We start from the raw sequence: 16,516 nt of genomic DNA, 5'->3' as shown, positions 1-16,516 counted from the left end.
CTTACAAAGTGGAACTGCCCGTTGGACTGTGACTCAACATTCTCTCCCTGGCCCCCACCCCCACACCCCTGCACTGGCAATCACTGTTCTACTTGGTTTCTCATTTTGACTATAAATCTCATATAAATGGAATTATCTTTTTTGACTGATGCATTCACTTAGCATAATGTCCTCAAGGTTCATTCATGTTGAAAATGTCAACATTTCCTTCCATTTTAAGGCTGAATAATATTCTCGTATGTAGATGCCACAGTTTGCTTATCCATTCATCATCTGTTCACGGACATTTGGGTTGCTTTTACCTTTTGGTTGTTGTGAATGCTGCTGTGAACATGGGTGTGTAAATATTTCTTTGAAACTTGCTTTCAACTCTTTGAAGTATATATCCAGAGTGTTGGATCTTACAGTAATTCTAATCTTAAGGAACTGCTATTCTGTTTTCCATAATGGCTGCACCATTTTACATTCCTACCAGTAGTGCAAAAGATTCCAATGTGTCCACAGCCACACCAACACTTATTTTATGTTTTGTTGTGGGTTTTTTTTTAATAGTACTATCCTAATGGGTGTGAGATTCTGATGATTAGTGATATTGAACATCTTACTGCTTTTGATACCTTCTTTGGAGAAATACTTATTCAAGTATTTTACCCATTTTTTTAAGTAAGCTGTTGAGTTGTTGGAATTCTATATATTCTGGATAATAACTATCAGATAAATAATTTGCAAATATTTTCCCCATTATGTGGATTGCCTTTTCATTTTTTATTCTCAATGAATGGCCTTGGCCCCTTTGTCAAAAATCATTTCTGGGCTTAATTTCATCAGTCTGTATGTCTTTGTGCCAGCATGACACTATTTTTGTGGGGTTTTTTGGAACAAGAACCAAGTTTTTACTTATTTCTCACATTTGAAGTATTCCTCAATGACATCCTTGGCCTGCGACATTTTGCCGTAGTCCTTAACCACCACACAATAGCAACCAACCACTTAATGGGAATTTCCCTTTGTCAGTTTTACAGAGGCCTACCCATTCCCCTAATTTCTTGTCATCAACCTTAATTAGGCTGATTTTGGTGTTCAGTACAAAGGGCCTCCACCAACCTGACATACACAGGCTTGTCACAGTTGGATGCAAGCACACAAAGATGGGCTTGGCACATGTCTAAGTCTTTGGCAGCTTTGCAGATTCCACATGCTAGGTCTTCAGCACCTCTTGAAAAGCAGTGTTAGCAAGTCCATTACACCTCCGGCAGCAAGGCCTTCTTCAATGATGGAGGTGTGTTTTGGCTGGAGCCCAATCTCTGCCTCCGTGACGCTCAGGGAAAGAGCACGACACGATTTTGATTACTACAGCTTTGTAGCAAATCTGGAAATCCAGAAGTGTGAGTCCTCCAACTTGGTTCTTCTTCAAGATTGTTTTGACTATTTGGGACTTCCTGAGATTTCATATAAAACTTAGGATGGATTATTTTATTCAATACACATCATTGCCTTGGTTCTGTAGATCACTGGGTAGTGTTGGACATTCTAACAATATTAAGTCTTCCAGTCTATGGACACAGGATGTCTTTCCATGTCTTTCCATTTTCTTTCTTTGAGCAACATTTTATAGTTTTCAGTGTGTAGGAAATGTGTTTATAGACATTTTCTATATGTACTTCTGTACATATGTATATGTACTTATGTACTTCTGGGTGTGGATGAGCCCTGACTTGAACCCTTATTCTGTTGCTGTGCACTTTCTTCACCTAAGTTCCTGGCAAGGACAGGTGTATCAACACATAGTCCTAGATGACTTAGTGGCTGCTAAGGGGAGTGAGGTCTACATATGTAGCACATCTTGCTGAATGTTTTAAAGATATCCAGGGACATGCATTAAAGGGACCATAGTTACACTCTGTGGATTAAACAAATTGAACAAGTCAAATCTCCTTTTCTGACCTTATTCTCCTGACAGACTAGCTGCAAACAGACTTTGAAATCCAAGTTTTTACTTTCACAGGATTCTGGGGCTTTAAAATCTTTATTATGGGTTCCAAACTCAGGCATTATGAATTAATATACAACTAAAATTATAAAGCAACATGGGCATGAAGTATGGATTGTTATACTATGAGCCAAAGATAACCTCTTGTATGTTGGCCTTATGTTTTTAGCATATTTATAACGGCCTAGGACCTGTTAGTATAAAAGCCTGCTGATGCCAAACTCAAATTTTACCCATACAGTAGTTTTAAAAATAGCCCAGACAAGTAGATTTTTAGCCATTTGCAGGTTATCTGCTCTGCATACCCCAGGAAAGTACATGTAACATCTGCTAGCCATAGATAAAATAAACCCAACAGCTATAAAGGACCACACTGGTGCTGCTCTTCAGAGCTCCATGTCCCAGAGACTCTCAGTGGTGTTACTGAGTGACATTCTCTAGACATATAAGCTTGCTCCCAGTTTTCCATCCCCTTCTGGATCGATGGTTTCATGCTCTTGAGAGACTTTCTTCATCATGCCAATGGGGCCATGTTACCCAAAATAAAGCTCACTGTGTGCTACTGCCACCTAGTGGTCATATCTTTTCTGTGATCAACCCCCAAATGTCTAGACACATATATTTAATAACCAGTTTGGGGTTTTATTATTTTTCTTTATTGTTTTTCTGTTTTTCTATTTAGTTAGTTTCTGATCTGATTTTTATTATTTGCTTTATTTTTCTTAATTAGTGTTGCATTTGTCCTTCTTTATCTAGTTTCCTAAGGTGAAACAACAATCGTAGATTTGAGATCTTTCTTCTTTTCCATCTATTGGATGGAAAACTCTGTGTGGTTAGTGTTATAAATTTCCCTCTAAATGCTGCTTCCAATGCATCCCACAAATTTTGATATATTTTGTTTTCATTTTCATTCAAGTCTAAATACTTTCTCTTATCCCTTTGAATTCATTTTTTTTTAACTCACATTATTTAGCACTGTGTTATTTAGTTTCCAATATTTGGGAATTTTCTACATTTCTGCCATTCACTTATAATATAATGCCATTGTAGTCAGAGAACACCCTTTATATGGCATGAATAACTACAGTTTTGAGTTGCTTTATGGCCATGGAATAGGATCTATTATGATGTTTTTCTTCTTTTTTTAATGTTTACTTATCTTGAAAGAGAGAAAGAGAGAGTATATGGAAGCAGGGGAAGGAGCAGAGAGAGAGAGAGAGAGAGAGAGAGAGAGAGAAAGGAAAGAGAGAATCCCAAGCAGGTTCCACACTGACAGCTGACAGTGTGAAGCTTGATCTCACCAACTGTGTGGTTATGACCTGAGCTGAAATCAGATCATCACCTGAGACAAAATCAAGACTCAGACACTTAACTGACTAGGTCACCCAGGTGCCCCTATTATGGTAGGTATTTTGTGTGCACTTGAATACAATATGTATTTTGCTGAATTTGGAAGAGTATTCCACAAATCAATTAGGTTAGGAGGGTTGGTAGTATTGTTCTAGTTTTGTATAAAAATCTACTGATTTTTATTCTACTTGTTCTATCAAATATTGAGAAAGGGGTATCGAAATCTCTGACTATAATTATAGATGTGTTTATTTCTCCTTTCAGTTTGCTTCATGTATTTTGAAGCTCTATCATTAGGTGCATTTATATTTAGGATTATTATGTCCTCTTGAGAAATTGGCTTTTCTCTTTATCATTATGAAGTGGTTCTTTTAATTCTTGGTTATATTCTTTGCTTTGAAATCTATTTGGTCTGGTCTTAATGTAGCCACAGGGGGTGCTGGTGGCCATCTTGAGAATGAATGAATGAATGAATGAATGAATGAATAAAGTAGGCTTCTGTAGGCAATTTGAGCCTTGCTTTTTATCCAATCTGACAATCTCTGCCCTTTTGATTTGAATATTTAGACCTTCACATTCAATGTGATGATTAATATGACTAGATTTAAATCTACCATATTGCTATTATGTAGCTGTTTATCTCATCTATTATTTTTTCTTCTTTTGGGCGGGCTTGTTTTAGATTAATTGAATATATTTTTATAATTCCATTTTTTAAATATTTATTCACTTTTTAGGGAGAGAGAAAGCATAAGTAGGGGAGGGGCCAAGAGAGAGGGCGGACCGAGGATCAGAAGCAGACTCTGGGCTGACAGCAGCAAGCCCATTGTGGGGTCAAGCTCACGAACTGTGAGATCATGACCTGAGCCAAAGTGGGAAACTCAACTGAGCCACCCAGGTGCCCCTTGTAATTCCATTTTATCTCCTTTATTTATTTATTAGCTATAACCTTAATTAATTAAATTCACTTATCTTTAATTATTTGACAGATATTTTGTTATTAATGCATTTCTTTTGATACTAATAAAAGTTTGTGTTATTGTTCTATTGGTTCCTTTATATTAAAGCTTTATATAATACCCTAGTCTCCTCCTCCCTTGAAAGTTCCATTGTATTTTGGATCCTACATTTTTCTTGTTATTGGGTTATGTTCCCAGAGTATAGCAACTTCTTTTTTCTAATGTTTGTTTTTAATTTAATTTTGAGAGAGAGAGTGTGTGTGAACAGGGGAGGGTCAGAGAAAAGAGGGAAACACAGAATCCGAAGATGGGCTCTAGGCTCTGAACTGTCAGCACAGAGCCTGACACGTGGCTCGAACCCACGAACCATAAGACATGGCCTAAGTGAAGTCAGACACTCAACCAACTGAACCACCCAGGCGCCCCAGTAACTTCTTTAAGAAGAGGTCATGGAAAGAAAACTTTGAGACCTGCACATCTTTACTTTGCCTTCAAAAAATGTTTTTGATGTTTGCTTATTTTTGAGAGAGAGAGAGAGAGAGCGAGCGCGCACACACAGGGCAGGGAGAGAGGGACACAGAGGATCTGAAGCGGGCCCTATGCTGACAGCAAGGAGCCCAATGCAGGGCTCGAACACAGGAACCATGAGATCATGATGTGAACCAAAGGCAGATGCTTAACCAACTGAGCCACCAAGGCACACCAGTTTACCTTCAAATTTGATTCATTGTTTGGCAAGTTTTAGAATTCAAGATACAAAATGACTTTCCCTCAAATTTTTCAAGACCATATCAATCTTTTCTAGTATCCAATGCTGCTGAAAAGAAATTTGCTTACTCCTTTAAAGGTGACCTTAAATAGAAAGCTCTCTGGAAGTTTTATAGATTGTCTTTGATCTGAAAGTTCACAAGGGTTCATATAGGTGTGGGTCCTTTTCTGTTCATTTGCTTGTCACTTGGAAGGCTCTTTCAATTTGAAGACTATCTCATTTCTGGAACATTTTCTTCTATTATTTCTTCAATGACTTCCACTCTTTCATTTTGTTTTTTCTGTTCTCTATTTTTCTGTTTTCTGTCAGATGCTGGACATCTATATTTATACATTTTATCTCTTTATGAACATTGAGATTTCCTCAACTTTATTTTTCAACTCTCTACTCATCGTAATAATTATTTTTATTTCTAATATATTTTTCTTGTGCTCTGCTTTATTTTTTTATGGGTGGACTATTTTCAAAAACATCTTAGATTTATAGAAAAACTGAGAAGATAGGACAGACAGTTCCTGCATACCCCACTCCCAGTTTATTGACGTCTTACATTAGTGTGGTACATTTGTTACATTTAATGAACCAATTTTGATACAGTATTGTTAACTCCTAAAGTCCATACTCTATTCAGATTTCCTTAGTTTTTATCTAATGCCCTTTCCTTTTTTTTTTTTAAATGTTTTATTTATTTTTGATACAGAGAGAGACAGAGCATGAGAGAGGGAGGGGCAGAGAGAGAGAAGGAGACACAGAACTGGAAGCAGGCTCCAGGCTCCGAGCTAGCTGTCAGCACAGAGCCCGACACGGGGCTTGAACCCACAAAGGTGAGATCTGACCTGAGCTGAAGCCGGAGGCTTAGCCGACTGAGCCACCCAGGTGCCTCTCTAATGCTCTTTCCTGCTCCAGGGCCCCATCCAGGATACCACATGACTTGAGTCATCATGTCCCCTTAGGCTCCTCTTGACCGATAGTTTCTCAAGCTTTCCTTGTTTTCAGTGACCTTGACAGTTTTTAGCAATGCTGGCCAGGTGTTTAGTACACTGCTCCTGTGTTGGAATCTGGCGTTTTCTTCATGGTTTAGACTGCCGCTACTGGTTTGAGGGAGGAACGCTATGGAGCCAAAGCGCCATTTTCATCACCTCATATCCAGGCAATATATCATCATCTTGATCCCTGGCTGCTGCAGTGTTTATCAGATTTCTCTACTGTGAAGTTGTCTCCCCCACTGTTCTATAGTGTACTTTGGGGCAGGAAATCACCATCTCCAGCCTGACCTTAAGAAATAGGGAATTATGCTCCACTCCCTGAGGGCAGAGTGTTTACAAAGTTATTTTTCTGCACAGTAGATTTGTATCCCCTATTTTTAAATTTATCTAATCGTTTATTAATGTAATTGTAGACTCCAGAGCATTTATTTCATATTTGGGATTGTAATCCAGTATTTCTTCATTTATTTTGTTGTTCATATTGATCCAGTTTTGGCAACTGGGAGGTCTCTCAGTTGGCTCCTGTGTCCCATTGACATAGCCCCATCAGTATGTGGTGTGGTGTGTGTGTGTGTTATTTGTTGAATAGTTCCTTCCTTTTGGAACTATAAGATGTTCCAGGCTCTTCTTGTATATTTTCTTCCCCAATCGTAGAACAATCCATTTCTCCAAGGATTCCCAGTGCTTATTACTGGAGGATGGTGTTAGAAACCAAGGTCTGGGCACTAGGTATGCTTGTTGCTACTGGGGTGTCACTGCATCCAGGTCTTCTCTGCTGTCAGAGCAAGGGTGTTTGTGTGTGTGTGTACTAACCTGTCTATATAAACAGATCTCTAAATATTTCTGTATGTAACCATCTGTATCTGTGTTAAGTTATATAGGAGTTCATACTGGTGTTTTCTACTCTATTACCATATGGATTATTCTAGCCTCTCCCCTTCCTTATCTGTAAACTCCCACTGCACCAGGGAGAAACCTGGCTTCTACCCTCTGCCATCCATTTACTATTCAATTCCAGAATACACAGAGAGACGTATCAGAACTGCTAACTCATTCACCTACAGGAAACAACTTTATCAACAAGAGTATGGTGTTTGTATGCAGTCCTTTTTGCTTTTAGTCTTACAGACTTCACTCATTTTCAAAGATGTAGATCAGCACCTTTACCCCACCCAACTTCAGTGAGGCTGTTTCATACATTAGTAATACATTAGGTTTTTGGGGTCACAGTCTGCATTCCATCACAGGATTTCCCCAACTGCCCATAAGCTCTCCATTGTGGGGGCCACTGGAAAACCCAAGTCTTATCCCTGGACCTCCACTCGAACCATGAATCTAGGCAAAGGAACCATAACTCACTCTCTCCTGGTTACGCCGGAATGCCCACACCAACTGTTGGGACAGGGCCTCTTACAGAGGCTGAAGGCCACAATATCCTTCACGGGAGGTGAGTCGGCCCTAACTTTCAGGGATCAGCCAGCTTCTATCTTGTATTTGGCACCTTTATCTGAGGGATATATTTTCTATGAAAACCTGGATCCCCTGCCTGACCCAACCGACCTCTTAAAAAAATGGAAACTTCTGTGTTGCCTCAACTCGCACTGTCTATTGTCCTAGTTCCCTGGCTAGGGCCGTCTCTAACATTCCCCACTCCTGTTTGTTAGTAATTCAAATCTTTGAATACTTTTTTGTCCGGTATTTCATACAGTGGGACATATTGGCCATGCAATACCATGAGTTTTATAGTCCCGATTTTCTGATTTATGAACTGAATCCGACATCTTATTAGGCATGGTCCTATGATGACAGCTAGGATGAGAATGACCTGGGGGCCAGCAAAAGCACTAGGAGATTTGTTAGCTATGGAGACCAGGAGAATATGGATTCATAGCAATTTTTATTATTTTGTCTCTGTTTTTCCCTTTTTTAATCGTTGTCTGATCTGACTCAAGCTCTGCTTGACGATTCCTGAATTATTGACATAAAAACAGCATTGTTTTTTAAGGGCCACATAAAGGCCCTCCTTGTTGTAAAATGACAGGTCTAAGCCCCTCTGATTCTGAAGTACCACCTCAACTAAAGAGTTTACAGACACCATGGTTGTTGTTTTTATTTAATGGGGAACAGAAGGCGTAGATTAAAGGTAATTTTAATAAATGAATAATATCATGTATCCATCATTTCAGTATTATATAGAATAGTTTCATAGCCCTAAAAAACCCCTTGCGTTTCATCCATTTCACCTCCTTAGTTGGACTTATTCAATAAATAACATTTCAGACTGATTTCAATTAGCACTATGCACTTAAGGTTCATCCATGTCTTTTGGTGGCTTGCTAGCTCATTTTTAAAATGCCAAATAACAATACATTTATGGACATGGCACAATTTGTTTATTTGTTTACCTATTGAAGGATGTCTTAGTTGTTTCTACCTTTTGGCAATTATAAATAAAGCTACTATAAACATTTTTGTGTAGGTTTTGTTTGGACATAACAAATCAGTTGGGTAAGTATCTAGGAGCACAGTTGCTAGATCATGTGATAAGGCTACGGTTAACTTTGTAAACAACTGCCAGTCTACCTTTCAAAGCTGCTGCACTATTTTGCATTCCAGCCAGCAGTGAATGAAATTTCCTGTTCCTCCACATCCTTGCCAGCATTTGGTATGGCCAGTGCTTTGGATTCTAGCTATTTCAAGAGGACTGTAATGATATCTAGTTGTTTTGTTATTTTTTTAATTTTTAAAAAGTTTCTTTACTTATTTGGAGAGAGACAGAGAGCACATGAGAAGGAGGGGCAGAGAGAGAGGGAGAGAGAGAATCCCAGGCAGACTCCATGGTGTCAGCAGAGCCTGACATGGGGCTCAATCCCACACACTGTGCGGTCATGCCCTGAGCTGAAGTTGCGAGCCTGACACTTAAATGGCTGAGCCACCCCGTGCCCCCTTGCTGTTGTTTGAATTTGAAATCCCCAATGGCATATGACGTTGAGTGTCCTTTCATATGCTTATTTGCCACCTGTATATCTTCTTTGGTGCGGTGTCTATTTAGATCTTTTGTCTATTTTGGGGTCTCTATGTCATTTTTTTATTACATTTTGTACTGGTTTAAGGATGTAATTCTTCAAAGAATTTCTTTGACAAAGTTAACTTTTTCTTCTTAAGTTCTCTTCATTTCTTAAATTTCTCTTATCTCTGGAGTCTGTTTTTCTCTTTCTTTATTGGGTTTTTTTCACTTTCCTATCAAGCATTTTCTTCAAATACCCAGTGAGTCTTAGTTCATATTTTTTCCTTTAAACTTTATTACTGTGGAAAATATATAGTGCATATACCAAAAAAAAGTATGAAACACAAATGTCCAGCTGAGTGAATTTTTGTCCAGAGGAAACAGAACATGTCAGGACCCTGTAGGACTCTGTACGCCTTTTACCCATCATTGTACTCCAACTCTCTTCCTCTCCATCAGTTTATCACTACTCCAGTTCACCATAAAAAAACCTCACTTTTAACACCATGCAAATATGCATGTATAAATAGTGTAGTTCAGGATTCAGTCATCTTTTTAAATTTACGAATGAAGTAATTTTTTTAAATACAGGGAGAAGTGCCTGGGTAGCTCAGTCGGTTGAACGTTGGGAATCTTTATTTTGACTCAAGTCATGCTCTCACAGTTTCTGGATTCAAGGCCCAGATAGTGTCAGGGTCAAGGCTGACATTGTGGAGCCTACTTGGAATCTTTTTTCTCTCTCTCTTTCTCTCTCTGTCTCTCTCTCAAAATAAATAAATACACTTAAAAAAATAAATAAATTAAACACAGGGAAAGCTGTATGCATTGGCAAAGTCCAATTATTGGCAGATTTTGCTTTAGGGTCATGAGGCAAAAGGCAGCCTTTACACTGGGAATACCAGAATAAGGAATACTTAACTCTGAGATGCCAACATCTCCACTAACTGCCCTAATCCTCCCCAGATAGTTTATTCTGTTCCTTTTTGATGACCAGGGTGGTATTGTGCTGCCTTTCCTCTAGAGGGCACCAGTCATCTTCCCCAGATCTTCCCTTAGGTCTTCTCCGTAGGAGTTCCAGCTCCTGCCTACCCCCCAGTGACATTCTGAAGAGACAGTGTACCCATGAGAAGCAGTATCAAACAGAGCCCAACAAGCGTCTTGTCTTACAGTTTGGAGCACCGAGGACAACCCCCTCTGTTGGATTCCTAGGAGGGGCAGGAATATCAACTCACTTGCATTTAGTCATGTTCAGTAATGCTCTAGCCAGCTCAGCCCAATGGTTGGCCATTGCAGATCCAAGCAGCAGATGCATGCTAGCTCTTTACAAGGGCACCTCCCCACCCTGTACAAAGGAGGGCAGCCTCAGCCTGGCCTCTTGATCTCATCGACTTTTACCTGTCTCTCTCCCATCTCAGGGGTTCCCTAACTCTCTAGCCTGCTGTGAGGAGCTTCTCTTGCTCTCTTGACCCTGTTATAGAGTCAGAATTAGCCCACCCTTTCTCCAGAGGCTGTGTTCCAACATTTTTTTTTTAATTATTCAGGCCCAAAAGTCTTATATTGTCCAGTGCTTGCCTAGTGGAAGACTAACTGGGTGGCCTGACCTCCCTCTTGGGGGCTGCTCAGGGCCTCTGGCCCAAAACGTCTGTTCCAATGCCACAGGATCACTCAAATATAGGTGGTACCATTTGTCTAAGCTGATGAGGCACTGGGAGAAAGTCCAAAAAATACGAAGTACAGTATGACACAGCAGTGTCACACCAATTTGATGTGGAGCCGTTCCAAATTTGGACCCCCAAGCACTTAATGCTGTCCACGATCATTTTGCCAATTGGTTGTCCTACTGACTTGTGGACCCCATATCAATTTTTTGATCATTTCCAAAATTCCCCCTCCTTTTTTTTAAGTTTATTTATTTTGAGAGAGAGAGAGAGAGAGAGAGAGAGAGAGAGAGAGAGAGAGAGAGAGACAGAGCATGTGAGCAGGGGAGGCGGAGAGAGAGAAGGAGAGAGAGAATTCCAAGCAGGTTCCTCACTGACAATGCAGAACCTGACACAAGGCTTAATCCCAGAGATCATGAGATCAGACCTGAGTCAAAACCAAGAGCCAGAGATGCAACTGATTGAGTCACCCAGGTGTCCCTTCCTCCCTTTTAAATCACCACTTGTAGTGAGTTCAAGAGATTTGGGGGCTAAAGAGGAAAAAAGAAATGACCATGAAATAGCAATAGCACACTATGAGCTTCATGTGGACAACACTGACGCGGTGCTGTATGGGGAATTCCCTTAGCACATGAGGCCATCCAGAGTCTTCTGTACAGGGAGCAGCTCCCAGAAAAGGGGAGGCCAAGAAAATTCCTGAGGAAAAGGAAGATTGAAGAGAGGACTTATGTGTCTAGCAGCACAATGGAAGTTATCTGGATCAGAGATTGTCAGGGATATTTACTCTGTGGCTAGCCGATGTCGGGTGCTGTATCCTGGGGTATGCAAAAGCAGATAGGGTGTAAAGAGGGGGAAATCTGTTCATTTTGGTCTATATTTAAAACAACTGGATGTGTAGGGCCTCCTGGGTGGCTCAGTTAGTTAAGCATCTAACTTCTGCTCAGGTCACGATCTCATGGTCCATGAATTTGAGCCCCGCATCAGGCTGTGTGCTGACAGCTCAGGGCCAGGAGCCTGCTTCAGATTCTGTGTCTCCCTCTCTCTCTGCCCCTCCTCCACTTGCCTTCTGTCTCTCTCTCTCTCAAAAATAAATAAAAACAAACAAAACTACAACTGGATGTGTAAAATTTGATTTTCACACCAAGAGACTTTTGAGCTAACAGGTCCCAGGCTGCTATGATGTAAACAATATAGGGTTAATGTACAGAAGTTATCTTGGGCTAATTTATGTAGAACAGCCTGATCAGGAAACAGAAAAACCTCAGATCAATAATGTCAGAAATGACAGAGGGAACAGTACTATTTTATATATATTAAAAAAATAGAATTATGAACAATTTTATGCTAATAAATGCAACAACTTAGACAAATTCCTTGTGAAATACAAACCACCAAAGGTAACTCATGAGGAAATAGACAATCTGATTAGCCCTATAGCTATTTTTTAAAATTAGATTTGTAGCTGAAAACCTTTCCACAAAGAAAACTCCAGGCTTAAAAGTCTTTACTAGTGAATCTAGTAAACATTTAAGGAAAGAAATAATGTTAATTCTACACATACTTTATCAGAGAATTGAAGAGGAAGGAACACTTGCAAACTTATTATGTGAGACAGCATTATGCTGTTACTAAAACCAGAAAGACAGACATGAAAAGAAGACAAAACTGAAAATCAACTCTCATGAACTATCAAAGTTTTACTACACTTGATCTTAGCCAAAAGGGCAAGAAGCAATATCAAAGTTTTAGTAAAGTGAACCTAACAATGTGTAGGAAGATAGTACATTATGAACAAGTGGAATTTATCCCAGTAATGCAACAGTGGTTGGCATTTCAAAATCGATGTAAATCATCATATTAATAGACTAAAATAGAACCACTATATGATATTCTCATGTATGCAGAGAAAGTACTTGACAAAATCTACCATCAATTCCCAATAAACTCTCAACACATTAGGAAAAAGAAGGGAAAAATTTTCAACCTGATAAAGAACATCTATTAAAAAACCCATAGCTCACACCCTACTTAATGGTGAAAGACTGAATGTTTTTCACCAAGATAAGCAATAAGGCAAGAATGTTTGTTCTTACCATTTGTATTCAACATTGTGCTGGAGATCCTAGCCAGTAAGTTAAGATTTTTAAAGTTACTTATATGGTATGGAAAGGAAGGATAAATAGTCTTAATTCAAAAACGATGGGATTATTTATGTAGACAGTTTCATGGAATCTGTGGAAGAGCTTTTAGAATTAATGGGTAAGCTTGGCGCTTCCTGGTGCTGCCTGTGCAGGTGGCAGCTATCTACTGCTAGGCATCATGGCTGCCCTCAGACCTCTGATGGAGCCCAAGGCGGTTAAATAGAGGACCAAGAAGTTCATCCAACACCAGTTGGACCGATGTATCAAAATTAAGTGCAACTAGTGGAAACCGGAGGTATTGACAAAAGGGTGCACAGAAGATTCAAGGGCCAGATCCTGAAACCCAGAATTGGCTAAGGGAGCAACAAGAAAACAAAACATATGCTTCTTGGTGGCTTCCAGAAGTTCCCAGTCCACAACATCAAGGAACTTGAGGTGCTGCTGATGTGCAATAAGTCTTAGTGTGTAGAGATTGCTCACAGTGTCTCCTCAAAGAACCACAAAGCTATTGTAGAAAGAGCAGTGCAGCTGGCCTTCAGAGTTAACAACCCCGATATCAGACTCTACAGTTGAAGAAAGGGAATAGGTAGCTAATGTGCTTGTCATATTTGTGTTAGTAAAACCATAAAACTAAAAAATTTTTAAAAAGGACTAATGAGTAAGTTTAGCATAGTTGCAGGACACAATATCAAAATCAAAATTCAGTCATATGTTTTCATAGTAGAAATAAACACTTGGATTAATCTTTGACAAATCAGGAAAGAGTATCCAATGGAAAAAAGACAGCCTCTTTAACAAATGGTGCTGGGAGAACTGGACAGCAACATGCAGAAGAATAACTCTAGACCACTTTCTTACACCATACACAAAAGTAAACTCAAAATGGATGAAGGACCTGAATGTTAGACAGGAAACCATCAAAACCCTAGAGGAGAAAGCAGGAAACAACCTCCTTGACCTAAATTGCAGCGATTTCTTACTCAAAACATCCCCAAAGGCAAGGGAATCAAGAGCAAAAATGAACTATTGGGACTTTATCAAAATAAAAAAACTTCTGCATGGCAAAGGAAACAATAAAACTAGTAGGCAGCTGACAGAATGGAAAAAGATAGTTGCAAATGACATATCAAATAAAGGGCTAGTATCCAAAAGCTACAAGGAACTCACCAAACTCCACACCCAAAAAACAAATAATCCAGTGAAGAAATGGGCAGAAAACATGAATAGACATTTCTCCAAAAAGGACATCCAGATGGCCATCAGACACATGAAATGATGCTCAGCGTCACTCATAATCAGGGAAATATAAATCAAAACCACACTGAGATACCACCTCACACTGGTCTGAGTGACTAAAATGAACAAATCAGGAGACTGTAGATGCTGGCGAGGATGTGGAGAAATGGGCACCCTCCTGCACTGTTGGTGGGAATGTAAACTGGTGAAACTGCTCTGGAAAACAGTGTGGAGGTTCCTCAAAAAACTATCAGTAGAACTCCCTTATGACCAGCAATAGCACTGCTAGAGATTTACCCAAGGGATACAGAAGTGCTGATGCGTAGGGGCACATGTACTCCAATGTTCATAGCAGCAATGTCAACAATAGCCAAATCATGGAAAGAGCCTAAATGTCCATCAACTGACGAATGGATCAAGAAGATATGGTTTATATATGCAATGGAATACTACATGGCAATGAGAAAGAATGAAATCTGGCCATTTGTAGCAAAGTGGATGGACCTCGAGGGTGTCATGCTAAGTGAAATAAGTCAGGCAGAGAAGGACAAGATACCATATATTTTCACTCATGAGTGGAACAGGAGAAACTTAACAGAGGACCATGGAGGAGGGGAAGAGGGAAAATAGTTGGGAAGAGGGAGGGAGGCAAAGCATGAGAGACTCTTGAGTACTGAGAACAAACTGAGGGCTGAAGGGGGAGGCAGAGAGGGGAAGGGAGGTGATGGGCATGGAGGAGGGCACTTGTGGGGATGAGCACTGGGTGTTATATGGAAACCAACTTGACAATAAACTATATAAGAAAAAAATTGAATAAGCAAAATAAAGAAAAAAAGAAAGAAGAAACAAACACTTGGGAATTGAGGTTTATTTTTTTTTTAATTTATTTATTTTGAGAGAGAGAAACAAAGAAAGAGAGAGTGTACCCAATCAGGGAAGGGGCAGAGAGAGAGAGAGAGAGAGAGAGAGAGCGAGAGAGAGAGAATCCCTCATGAAGCATGAGACCATGACACCAGCCAAAATCAAGAGTCAGACATATAACCAACTGAACAACCCAGGCACCCCTGGAACTTGAGTTTTTAAACGCATTTTTAAAATAGCATTGAAATTATTGAAGGTTTATGAATATCTTTGACAAAAGATGTGTAAATCTCGCACATTGAAAGCTACAATTGCTGGGAGAAACTAAGATCTAAATAAATTGAGAGATATACTATATTCATGTTTTAGAAGGTTCACTGTTTCTAATGTATAAATTCTTCCCCAAATTGATCTATAAATTTATCGCAATACTAATAAAAATATCAGCAGACATTTTTGTAAAACTTACAAGTGGATTCTAAAATTTACATAGAAATGAAAAAGACCTAGACTAGCCAAAACAAGTTTGAAAAAGAGTGTTAAATTTTGGATAACCTACATTAATTACTCTGTTTAATGACTTATTATAAAGCTCCAGAGCCTAAGCTGTGGTACAGACACAAGGAGAGACATAGAGATCAAGGGAACAGAGTCTCTAAACTCACACACATGTGACTTTGCCAAAGATGCTGAGACACTTCAATGAAGGAAAGAAATTTTTACAAGAAATCTTTTCAACAACTGGATATGAAAAAAACAAAATGAAGCCTCTGACCTTACCTCTGACCATATGCAAAAAATAACTCAAAATGGATTGTAGAACTATATGTAAGAGATTAAAACTATAAACTTCTAGGAGAAAGCCTTAGTGAACTTGAATTTGGCAAAAACTTTTTATAAATTTTTAAATATTTACTTATATTTGAGAGAGAGAGAGGAGAGAGAGTGTGTGTGAGCAGGGAAAGGGCAGAGATACAGAGACAGATTCCAAAGCAGGCTCTGGGCTCTGAGCTGTCATATCAGCACAGAGCCTGATATGGGACTTGACCTCACAAGCAGTGAGATCATGTCCTGAGCCCAAGTTGGATGGTTAACTGACTGAGCCACTCACGTGTCCCAGCAAAGATTTTTTTAAATGTTTATTTTATTTATTTTGAGAAAGAGAAAGAGCAAGTGAGGGATGGCAGAGAGAGAGAGAGGGAGAGAGAAAATTCTAAGCAGGCTTCACACTGTCAGTACGGAGCCCAATGTGGGGCCCAATCCCACAAACTGTTAGATCATGACCTAAGCCTAAATCAAGAGCTGGAGATTTAACCAACTGAGCCACCCAGGTGCCCCAGCAAAGATTTTTAAATATGACATAAAATCAGATTATAAAAGAAAAAAATCAATAAATTTGACTTCTTGAGAATTAAAAACTTTTGTTCTTCAAAAACACTGTCATTTTTCAGTCTGGCATGTTAAGGAGCTTGAAAGTCATCACTACTGACCTCACCACATGAAAAAAAGATGAACAAACTGAAAATCAACCCTACTAACCTCAGTTCATTTTTTTTTTA

The 16,516-nt window shown here is 39.3% G+C and overlaps 2 pseudogenes; one reads left to right on the top strand and one right to left on the bottom strand.

Moving 5' to 3' along the window:
- Positions 1 to 897: 897 nt before the first annotated feature.
- Positions 898 to 10,373, bottom strand: LOC115287052 (annotated as a pseudogene).
- Positions 10,374 to 13,038: 2,665 nt separating this feature from the next.
- LOC115287933 lies at positions 13,039 to 13,433 on the top strand (annotated as a pseudogene).
- Positions 13,434 to 16,516: the final 3,083 nt, after the last annotated feature.

Source organism: Suricata suricatta, chromosome 3, assembly GCF_006229205.1.
Source record: "Suricata suricatta isolate VVHF042 chromosome 3, meerkat_22Aug2017_6uvM2_HiC, whole genome shotgun sequence".
Taxonomy (NCBI): Eukaryota; Metazoa; Chordata; class Mammalia; order Carnivora; family Herpestidae; genus Suricata; species Suricata suricatta.
This window is presented reverse-complemented; position numbering and strand designations above follow the sequence as displayed.